General features: G+C 40.6%; 1 long non-coding RNA gene across 5 annotated transcripts in view; it reads left to right on the top strand.

Annotated features, from left to right (window-relative positions):
• LOC103559386 (uncharacterized) overlaps positions 1–12,250 on the top strand; it is a 95,967-nt gene that overhangs the window by 77,522 nt on the left and 6,195 nt on the right. For all 5 annotated transcript variants that reach the window (XR_011539993.1, XR_011539996.1, XR_011539995.1 and 2 more), the window contains 3 exons: positions 816–907; positions 1,917–2,066; positions 3,714–3,830. This is a non-coding gene — a long non-coding RNA (uncharacterized lncRNA). The remainder of the gene's footprint in view (positions 1–815; positions 908–1,916; positions 2,067–3,713; positions 3,831–12,250) is intronic.

The raw sequence follows: 12,250 nt of genomic DNA, 5'->3' as shown, positions 1-12,250 counted from the left end.
CATGCAAAGTGAAAATATAATCTACAGACTTAGAGAAAAAGTTTGCAATATGGAAAAGAATTCTTATTTGGAAGACTTAAAGAACTTCTACAAATCAGTATGTAAAAGACAAAGAACCTGAAAGCAAAACTGGCAAAAGATTTGAACAGATAATTTAATGAATAAAAAGATACTTAGTATCACTATTAATAAATTAAGTGTAAATTAAAACAATGTGAAATACCATTATATATCCATCAGATTAGCTAAATTTCTGAAGCATGACAATACTAAGTGTTGACAAGGATGCAGAACAACTGGAATTTTTATAGACTGCTGGTGGGAGTAAAATTGGTACAGTCACTGTGGAGAGCAATTTTGCAACATAAGCTAAAGCTGAAAATATGCATACTATATTGGACCCAAACCTTGTGCAGTTCCTCAGATTCCTGTGACCACATCCTTCTTTCTCAAGGCACCTCTGTCTCCTAGTTTTTACTGATATTACTGCCTTTGCTGGCGACCTTGCCAAGCTCCCTGAGCTGGCTGGAGTCTGAGTTGAAAGCCCAGACTTACATGGCCCACATACTTATGCCAAGCCCTATTCACAAGGAGTGGTCTCTCCACTTCCAGACTTGGATATGATGCTACACACAGGTTATAGGATTTGGCTTTCAGAGAGACTTCCAGGACGCCAGGTGATGCAACCCAGAAATGCAGGGGCAGGAAAGGTAGTCAACTCCTTGTGGGGTGAACCTTGACCTATGGGGAGAGGGAGAAGGGGAGAGAGATGGGTAGATTCTATAGATTATGCTGTGATGCTCTTTCTCTTTCAGATATTCTGGAGAAAGATTCAAATCTGTGTGAACACATCTGCTAAGTGATCCACTATTTTTTTGTGGCTTCTTGTGATGGAGGGGTGAGCATGGTAATGAATTGCATTGTATTGCTTTGTATCTTTTCTTGTGTCCCTTCCCTGTTTCCTTTTCTCACCGCCCTGGTCTTGCACCTTCTAAATGAAGTGGCAGTACCTTAATCCTTGCCTCAGGCTCTGTTATTTATTTATTTATTTATTTATTTATTTTATTGTATTTTTTTTTGAGGAAGATTAGCCCTGATCTCACATCTGCCACCAATCCTCCTCTTTTTTTGCTGAGGAAGACTGGCCTTGAGCTAACATCCATGCCCATCTTCCTCTACTTTATACGTGGGACACCTACCACAGCATGGCTTGGCAAGTGGTGCATAGGTCCACACCTGGGATCCAAACTGGTGAACCCCGGGCCGCTGAAGCAGATCGTGCAAACTTAACCTCTGCACCACCGGGCCAGCCCCCTTAGGCTCTGTTTTCTCAGGACTCAGGCTGAGATACTTACAATTCTACTCCTGGTTCCAAACCATAGAGACCTTACATATGTGCATAAGCAGACATCTATAAGAATATTGATTATAGCCTTGTTTGTAATAGGAAAAATTTATAAACAATTAACTATTACTGTGGTGATTTATACAAGGGGATAATATACCTCATTGAAAATAAAGGAACAGGAGCTGCATGTGTAACTATAACATGGAGGGCTAGTTCTCAAAGTGATCCAGTGGAGCAAAAACAGTAGTAGCAGAGAAACTCATATTGTACACAGCCATTTATATAAACTTTACAAATATAGAAAAACAACATCATCCAAATTTCTGGATATATGCATTTATAGTAGAAATATAAAAATATTTTTGGGAATATAAAAATATTTTGGGAAGTACATACTTCAAGCTAGTTTCCTTTGGAGAGAGAGGAAGGAAAACGAAATCTCAGCAGCAGAGTCTGTTGGGAGCATCAGTGACGTCTGTAAAGCTTCATTTCTTAAGTTGTGTGGTAGAGCACAGATATCATGGTCTGAAAATAGCCTGTGCTGAATATCTTTATTTTTCCTCTCTAGATTCAAGGTCTCCTTCTCTAGACTGCTGTGTGCTCTGAGAGGCAGAGGCTGGCCTATATGAACTGTACCAACAAGCTTCCTTGCTCTCTGGCTTCCTATTGGATCTGGCCAGGGGGGAGCATCCAAAGGACATCAGAGGGCAGGAAAAGAGTAAGGCTCGGGTGTCATCCTCATGTTTCTATTTTACTTAGTGTTTTCTTATTTACTTAAATATTCTACAAAAGCATACAGAAGATATGGCAGATCCTGACTAGGTGGTTGACATGGGTTATGGTGGAAGTGGGATGGGGTGGAGGTGCTGATACAGGTGAAAGGGAGGGAAAGAAGGAAGAGGAGCCAAACCCAGAAGGAAAAATAAGATTCAAGCCATGCTGTGGCAGGCGTCCCACTTATAAAATAGAGGGAGATGGGCACAGATGTTAGCTCAGGGCCAATCTTCCTCAGCAAAAAGAGGAGGATTGGCAGCACATGTTAGCTCAGGGCTAATCTTCCTCAACAAAAAAGAAAAGAAAAAAAGATCTAATAGTTGGATCTGGGCATTTTGTTAAAGCTCCATAGGGAATTCTGTTTCTCATCTAGACGGAACAGCCAATGCAAACTCTTTGAGGCAGGAGGCCCGTGTGGCTGGAGCTGAGTGACTGAGTGGCAGGGTAGTAGAAGCAGAGGTGAGAAGTAAAGGTGGGGGGGGGGAGTGAAGCGGGACACTATAAGAAATTGAAAGGATTTTGGCTCTTCCTCTGATCTCTGAACTGACAAAATTGTTTTGCTAAACTCCTCTGCAAATTCTCTTATCACTTGGGAGGGAATTTGTCAAATCCTCTTCCTCCCTCTCTCCACCACCCTGATGAGTAGTCTCCCTATCCTTGAGGCTGAAGGGTGGAGTATCTCTAACCTTCATTGGTGGCACAAAGGATTAAGTGCATAGTTTCCAAGTGAAAACTGGAAGAGCAAGTCAGATCTGGGTTGCCAGTCTAGTAGGATAAATAAAGAAAAGGGAGCCAAGATATGGAGCCAAGGGAAGGGCTTTGAGGCCCCAGGCCCAACAAGAGGGCGGAAGGGGCAGCAGTGCTGGCCTGCGGGAGAGAGGGATTCAGGAAATGAGGTGCAGATGCGGGCAGTTTACTTTATCTGAGTTAGAAATCTTGCAATCATTCAGAGCAGCTTCTTGCTCTCCCACAATCTTGTCATCAGTCTTGGGTTTCAATTTCCTTTTACCAGTCTTCCATTTTTTTCATTCTGAAGATATTCCCATTGATAAAGAAATCAGAAGTGAAATTGTTAAAATTCCATTTTCTTAGTCCTTTCTCAACTCAGCTGTCTCCAATCTCCTTCTCCTGCAGCCACAGCAATTTTTCTACTATGCAAGTCTGATCCTGTTCAGCTTTCTCTCCCCTTCAGAATAAAATATAAACTTTTTAATTTTTTTTTTGACCAATGAGGCTTCCCTAATTTTTTGCCCTCTTTATCATTTTGGCCTCATCTCTTGCCTCTTTGCTATCCCTCCTTGCACCCTGGCCATTCCAAGATATGCAATTCGTGGTCAGAGCCGAGTTTCTCAGCAGCAGCACTATTTTGGCTCAGATAATTTATTTGTCGTGGAGGCTGTCTTGTGCGTTGTAGGATGTCTAGGTGCATTCCTGACCTGTACCAACTAGATACTGGTAGCGCGTACCCAGTTGTGACAACCAAGAATGCTTCCAGACTGCCAAATAGCCCCTGGGGATCAGAATCGCCTTTGGTTAAACACTGGGATGAGGCGTGCTGTGTCGTGTCCGCCCTCCCTTTCTATTCTTTCAGCATGGAGAGACCGTCTGCCTGTGACCATCCTGGACAACGCCTGCTCGTCTCTCAGCATCTCCGCTCAGTCCTGCTTCCTTGGTGAAGTCTTCCACAACTCCCAAGGTGGAGAGTTCGGTGAGCTGGCCCTTTAGAGCAGGGTCCAATTGTATTCTAATTCTTTTGGTTTGCCTATCTCCATATCAGACCGAGGTTTAGAGGGCCAGACTGTGTTTTAACATTTTGTCCTCAGTACCTAATTGATAAGTACCTGGCTGAAAATATTAACAATATCTATGTGCATCTTTAAAACTTTACAAGTTTGAGTGTTGGGTTAAAGCAATTTAGAAAAGACATTTAAAGGCAAGTTAATTTTTTTGTCTTAGCTGATGTGATGTCCATCATATCCAGGTTTTAATTTGTCATTGCATCTGAAATATGATACTTCGTATATATTTTGTGAATAGTTGCCTGTAATTATTAAACTTGCTTTTGAATACAATTTATAGATTGTCTTGCATATCTACACCCAAGCTTTTAAAACTAAACAATTTATGTAAATCTTATAAAGATACTGTATAATACTATGTATGTTAGATCCATGTCTCTTTTCAATTTGAGGATTTTATATGGAAAGTCATGGGATACATGTACTTTTGAATAACCACCTTCCCAGAGCCATACAGTTATTTGACAATAATTTGGTATTTCTGCCTTTTGTTATTTAGGACCAACCATGCTTAAAAAAGGTATTTTTAGGGGCCAGCCCTGTGGCACAGTGGTTAAGTTCACACGTTTCAGTTCAGTGGTCCAGGGTTTGCTGGTTCAGATCCTGGGTGTGGACCTACACAATGCTTGTCAAGCCATGCTGTGGCAGGTGTCCCACGTGAAATAGAGGAAGATGGGCACAGATGTTGGCTCAGGGCCAATCTTCCTCAGCAAAAAGAGGAGGATTGGCAGCAGATGTTAGCTCAGGGCTAATCTTCCTCAAAAAAAAGAAAGTAAAAAGGTATTTTTATTTAGGAAGTTTGTTATCTATTGGTGATAATTGTTAAAAATCCTTTGAACATTTCTATGTAGTGCTATACTTTGCCAATGCTGCCATCTTCTGGACGCCATTAAGCACTGTAACAGTCAGAGGAGCTGACAGTGCAGAGTGGTTTCCAAAAGTAATGTGTATGTAGTGATAAAAAAAAGCTTTCATTTTCTTTCTTTTTTCTTTTTTTAGTTTGAAAAAAGCCTGGATATATATATTTTTTCGATTACCCTCATAAAATACTTGACTATCTCCTTACTTTCCTAACCATGTACTGCTGAAGTCAGAATGGTATAGGGTGTAAAATGGATATGCTAAACGTCTTAATTTTGCCCCTCTGGATCTGTTATCCACGCTTTCTACTCTGCTTTGTGTCTTGGGAGGCAGAGGCTGACCTATATGGACTATAGTAACAAGATTCCTTGACTTTCAACTTCTAACTGGATCTGGGCCATAAGAAGCATTCAAAGGAAATCAAATGGGGAGAAGGGAGTAGAGCTGGGTCCCTCATATGAGGTCACAGGGCTCTGTCCCTTAACTGAAGGTCATATCTCCCGGCAAGGGCCTTACCAAAATAGGTCAGTCTGCCTTAGGGAAGTAGTAGTCACTTCCTCCTTGTATTCTTCAGGGCTGTTATGAAACCTAGACACTTCACATCCCCTGTGGTTCCCTACATTCTGCTCATACCTTTGTAAATGATCCTTTCATTAAATATTCCTTAAATCACCCAGCTTGAGTATATTTCCTGTTGGGACACTGACCAAAACAGTGGGAATAATAATAGCAGTTAACCCAGAGGTGTGTTATAAGGGTTAAATAAACTAAGACCTGGCTAGAGCTTAAATAATGGCTGAGAAAAGAGATAAAGATGAAGGCAGTGGGACAGAAAATGATAATGATGGAGGAAAAAGATGTTGCAATACTAAGATAATTGCTATCCTTCAGTGGTTAGAAGCCCCCCAAAATGGAATACTTATATTGAAATATCTTTATAGAAAAGATTCAGAGATATACAAGAAAAAAGATTTCCTGCTATAAAGGTGTAGCTGAATCGGCAGATGAAAAGTTCACGCTGTACAAGAAAAACAGCTTTGGGATGATCAACAATAAGACATGAGAAAAAGAAAGAATTCTTTAAGCAACCAGCTCCCCCTAAAAAAGAGTCCCCTATGAGGAGGAAAAATAAAAGATTGGTTTATACTAATATTTAATTCCAGAAGACATTAAGGTCTACAAAATTCTAAGGGAAAGATGACACAAGATTATAACCAAATACAGCTTTCCTTAGTGTCAGGGAATTCCTTGATTAAAAGATGTCTATTTTTGGAATATTGTATTTCACAATAGGCATTCCTAAGGGAGTCTTAATTTTATCTGTGGTCATCAGTGTATATTGTACCATGATGGTAAAAGCTTATCTATTAAACAAATTATAAACATGTTTTTAGAAAATACCTGGTAAAATGACACAATGCTTGTAATTTGTGAACTAAACCATGTATTTGAAGTCATGCACCCCCTTTTTTCAATCTTCAGAGACATGTACCATTTGTCAGGGACGTCATCCTTGGTTGTGAAAAAAGACTCAAAAGTTTACACGGTGTATTTTTACCCTTACTTGTTTATGCTCATACATCTCCATTATATAATATGTTAATATGGGCTCAAATAAATAGGATTCCATACACAAAATTATAGCCAGCTGTTATGGGCTGAATTGTGCCCTCCCTCACTCAAATTCATGTGTTAAAGTCCTGGTCCCAGTACTGCAGAATATGACTGTGTTTGGTGATAGGGTCTTTATAGGGGTAATTAAGTTAAAATGAAGTTATTAGGGTGCATCCTAGTCCAATATGACTGTGTCCTTATAAGAAGAGGGAATTTGGACACTGATCTGTGCGGAGGGAAGATGTGTGAAGATAAAGGCAATGAAGTAGGACTAGGTGTTCTGAAAATCTGCCACCACCTGTTCAAGCCAATAGCTTATGCTCAGTACATTTTTGAGACTGATATTATATGTACTGTGATGGCCGTTGTGTCTGCTCAACACAATATTTGTGACGAGCAGCTCAGTTCCTTTGGTCATTTGAGGCTGATGATTAGGCATTTAATCTTTACCAAGGCTCCTTAGAACTCCAGGACACATTTCTTCAGAGATGTTAGCTGCAGGAGGAAACATGGCTCTTCCCCACTACTTTAGATGGCTACACTGTAATTCTCCTATTGCTACTTTCCAGCGTTCGATCTGAATAATACTCAAGCTGCTGCAAAAGCTGGGTATCATTGGCTCTGCTCAGCCATAAGGCCTAAGTGGCAGAACAGCTTCCTTCATTACATCCAGGACCTGTTGCAGAGTTTTTTATTGCTTGCGGGCCCCTTCAAACTGGCAGCACACTCAAATATGTATTTATCACCCTCAAAATCAAGAGAGACCCAAAAAGTATATCCCTTTTCTCCTCGAGAAGTGCTTTGTTCAGCAACTTGTCCCTTATTTTGGAGGAGCTGTCCTACATGACCCAGACCACTCAATCCCTAGAAACTTCTCTTAGGTGGCAGGACCGTGATTTTAGTGGGGTTTATCTCCCATCCGATGCCACCTACGTGTGTCACTCTGGTAAATAGGATGCTTATTATTTCTCGGGTATCAGGTTGACTCAGCATGATGTCATCCATGTTGTAGACTGGCAAGATGTTCTGTGGTATTTCAAGATAATCGGAGTCTCTGTGAACCAGACCAGAGATTGATATTTTCTGTAAAGAGCCAAATAGTGGATATTTTAGGCTTTGTGAGCCATACGATCTCTGTCGCAACTGTTCACCTCTGTGGTTGTAGCATGAAAACAGCTGTAGGTAATACATAGCTACCACATGAATGTGAGTGTGTGTCAATAACACTTTGTTAATAAACGCTGAAATTTGAATTTCATATAATTTTCATGTGTCATGACATATTATTCATTTTTGGATTTTTGTCAACCCTTTAAAAATGTAAAAATCATTCTTAGCTTGTGGGCCATACGAAAATAAATGGCGGGCTGGTTTTGGCCTATAGGTTGCCACTTGCTGACAGCTGGATTGAATTATGGCAGAGAGCAAGAAAATTGCCATAGACAACTGCGGCAAACAATGAAAGCATATTGCTGACCCTACCAGGTGAAAGCAAACTGCTCGTGCTTACTTTTATACTTTGTCATACTGAAATAAGCAAAGGATGTGTCAATAACTTCATAGTAGATGGGAGGGGCTATATTAATTCATTCCATGAAAGAAGCCAAATCTGAAATAGTAGCTGTGGTTGAAGTCACCACCTAATTAATTTTATGATAATCCATAGTCATTCTCTAAGATACTTCAGTCTTCTGAATATGTCATAAAGGCAAGTTAAATAGTAATATAATAGGAGTCATTATCCTAGAACCTCTCAGATTTTTGATAGTAGCACAACTCTCTGACATTCCCCCAGGAGTTTCAAAATGTAATTAAAAAAACAGTTAGTTAGAAATATTTATGTATAGCATAATAATTAAAATATATATGTTTATATGTGTATAAAATATATACAAATATGTATTACAATGTTGAATTGGTTATTACCTGGTTGTGTGATTATGGGTAATTTTTTTTTTCTTAAAGATTGGCACCTGGGCTAACAACTGTTGCCAATCTTCCTTTTTCTTTTTCAAAGATTGGCACCTGGGCTAACAACTGTTGCCAATCTTTTTTTTTTCCCCCTGCTTTATCTCCCCAAACCCCGCCTGTACACAGTTGTATATCTTAATTGCACATCCTTCTAGTTGTGGGATGTGGGACGCCACCTCAACGTGGCCTGATGAGTGGTGCCATGTCCGTGCCCAGGATCCGAACCCTGGGCCGCTGCAGCAGAGCGCATGAACTTAACCACTCGACCACGGAGCCAGCCCCTGGGTAATCTTTTTACTTTTGTGCTTTTTAATATTTTCCATTACTTATAGTAAAAATGTATTCCCTTACAGTCAGAAAAGACTCTAATTTATTTTTGTAAGAATCACTGTTAAAGTCAATACTAAATTTATCTGGATGAGGTATATGAAATAATCCTGAGAATAGTTGATACCAGAGCTAACCTCAGCAGATGTAAATATTTGAGTCATAATCACTGTACCAATTTCAATTAGCTCATTATTGTTATTTTATGATTTAATTAAATGTTTGAAGTAACATACATCCAGTCTTTATTATTATGCATATATTTTCAAAGAGAATTCTAAAAGCTCTGGCTTCCAAGTGAAAGAGTATTAATGAATGGAGCCCATTTGTAAATGCTTCTTAAACTATGTTAATGATGTGTGAAATATGGGGCACTAAACTAACTAGGCAATTCAGTGATGCCTTCATCAACCACGGTGCTGCACGTGAAGACGGTTTGTCCCTGTCGTGCTGTGGTGAGGCAGAGGGTGTGTGAATGCTCGGTCACCACTGCACGCCTAGACTCCTAGTGCCCCTCTTAGCACTGCCACTATTAATTAGAGAACGAGGAAAAAAGATTATGAATGTTTGTTTGTTTGTCTTCTTAATATTTTCCTTGAGTTTTCTCTATCTTCTGAGGCTTTAAAATTCTAGCTTGGAAATCATAGCTCATTCCTGGGGTCCTAGTGATTTTACTGACACTCAGCATAATGAAGAGAAAGACTTTCAACAAGTGATTTCTTCAAGAGGGCCTTTCTAGGCTTTTCTCACCTGGGTGTGTTGACTGGTGCTCATAGTGAGGATGAAAGCAAGGTATTGTCGGAGAAGGTAAATTCAGGGAAAGGCTTTGACCTCCTGAAAATGAGAGGGTCTTAGACACTTAGACAAGTTATCTGAAGTGAGAAAACCCTTCCGCAGCCCTTATGTCTGGGGGAGAAGGTGTGTAGAAACAGGAAGGGAGCACTGGGCTGATAGTTTCAGTTTTTCAATGTTCAGAAGGTGTGATGAGTTATATGCTCTCTAGGGCCTTGGAGCGCCTCTTCCTCTCTGGCGCCCTGGCTTACGTCTCTCTAACACTAACCACGCTGGGTTCTAATAACTGACATCCTGGGTGGCACTTGTGCCTCTCCCTGCCTGCCTGCTCACCAAACTGTGAGCTGCTTGAGATCAGGACCATGTCATATTCTACTTTGTATCCCCAGCACCCAGTAACTGGCATGCGCAGGGCACGTGAAAACAACCTGCATGAATGAACGATTGGGAAAGACTGGTCTGCGGGGACTCTAGCTGTAGGCTCATCTTCCTCAGTAGTGGGTGTAACGGGGATAAGAGGAAGACAGGAAGCAAATATGTTTTGAGCTCCTACATTTAGCCATTGCATATTTTTACTTAATACCTTTAAGATGTGACATAGGTATAATTATGGCAATTTTACAGCACGTAGAGTGTGTAATTTGCCTCAGCAAGTGACCAACTCTGAATATGAACCCCAGGTTTCTCTCAACTTTATAACCCAGGTTTCTTTCACTCTAATATGCCTTTAGTGACGGTAATTGGTAGCATGGTCTCTATAGAATAAGATTATTGCTACAGACTTAGGAAAATAGACCCTAGGAGTACTTGGAGTGGAAGGAGCTTTTTTGAGATCCCAGCTGTGCAAAGCTTACTTCAGCAGAGTCCTTATTTCTAGTATTCCTGCAAAGGGCTTCTGAAAGAGGGTTGGTATAGGGGAGGGAGCGGGTGGCAGGATATGTGTATTGTACCATTAAGGCCTGGAAAAATTTGTTCCTTTCATCTTTCCCCAGTATGCCTCCTCCTCCATGATTCCCCCCTGATTCCACCTTTCCATTCTTGTAGTACTCAGTTTGTACCACTCACAAAGCATTGTCATACTGCCTTCTGTTGTAAATGTTTATGTATCTGGCTTGACTCTGGTTCTGTATTTTCGGTACTTTTGTATCTGGTTCTAGCACAGTGTAGCAAGTAGATGGTCAATAAATGCTTGCCTTTCTCTTTCAAATTTATGCTGAAATCTTTTTAAACTATTTAAGGCATTTCCCTCTCCTCCAAATAGAGAGGAACTGCATGAAGGCGATCTCGAAGGATCCACTGATATTGTGTGGGAACACAGTGGCCGTGGTGATGTGTTGACTAGATCCTGCTTCAGTGAAGGACTGGTTGTCCCAGCTGCTGGGAGTGGTGTCAGCGGACGGCTTCGGCTGGCGCTGTCTTCAGGGATGGCTTCAGCTGTAAAGAGCTGCCTCAGCCAAGGTCACGCCTGTCCCCGGACAGCCGACCTCCAGTGACTGGTCGAGGTTGGGGTATAAAGGCCTGGCCTTTTTAATCCAGTGTGGGACAGCTCTGATGGGCCATTTTCACTTCCATTCGAGAAACTGTGCTGGGATTTTTTATTTAATTTTTCTGTCGTTTTAAAGTGGATGCAATTCATTAAAAATTTATGAATAATTATTACTGAGCCACAAAGTATTTCTGATCCATTACCTCACTTGAATAGAAGTGGGTTAAGAATCATTTTCTTTAGGAAACCCCATTTAGATAATGTTTCCTTTTTTTTCTGCCCCCTCCCTATGTGATGTCAAAAGTTTGTATATTACAAAAGTTTATTGATCAGGATGCTAAGCACTTGACGCTTCTATTTTTTAAAAATTGGATTCATATAATGTGTACTGAGGGTACATGATAGAATAGAAAGCATGTGAGTATTAGAGTCAGACTGAGAGTTAATGCCCCAGCAAATATATGTAAAACACTTAGTACACGGCGAATACTTAGTGATAGTTTAATTTTCTTTTTTATATTGTGTGTTACTAATTCTGCTGGCACCTTCACAATGTTATCTCATCTCCTTGCATCCATTCTTCCCAGCAACATCTCGTCCTCTCCCCAACCATTAATTCCAAACTATAGTCAAAATGATCTTTTAAAAATGAAAATCTGATTGGTCTCTTCTCTGCTTAAAATCCTAAGACTTCTTATTGCTCTTAAGATATAGACCAAAATTCTTCCATCGGCCTCTAAGAACCTGAATGTTCTGGCCCTGTTCACCTCTCTGGGTTCATCTCTTACAAGGCTGCTTTCCTTCATTCTCTCCACTACAGCCCCTTTCACCTTCTTCTAGTTCCTCATGTGTTTGTCGTGTCTCTGCTGTTCCCACCGCCTGGAATGTTCCATTCCTGCCCATCTCTTCCCCTTGGTTAGTTAGCTCTTTCTCATCCTTTAGATCTCAGCCCAGGAGAGCCTTCTCTGAACTGCCACCCCTCCCCTCAGTTTAAATCATCGGTATACACTCCTGCACGACTATGTTCCCTCACTTCGGGGCACTTATCTAGATTTGTAACTCAGCATCAGTGTGATCAATTAATTGGTTTCTGTCTTTCCCACAGGACTGAGTTCCCTGAAAGCAGGAAGCTTGTTACTGAATTCTTATAGCCTAGTTCAGTGATTAGATCGTAGTAGGTAGCCAGTAAATATTACACGGTTTAATCAGCAAAAAACCGAGCAAGGTGTGTGAATGTGGATGTATATTGTTTCTATTATTATTATTTTTTAATAAATG

The sequence above is a fragment of the Equus przewalskii genome, chromosome 5 (genome assembly GCF_037783145.1).
Source record: "Equus przewalskii isolate Varuska chromosome 5, EquPr2, whole genome shotgun sequence".
Taxonomy (NCBI): Eukaryota; Metazoa; Chordata; class Mammalia; order Perissodactyla; family Equidae; genus Equus; species Equus przewalskii.
This window is presented reverse-complemented; position numbering and strand designations above follow the sequence as displayed.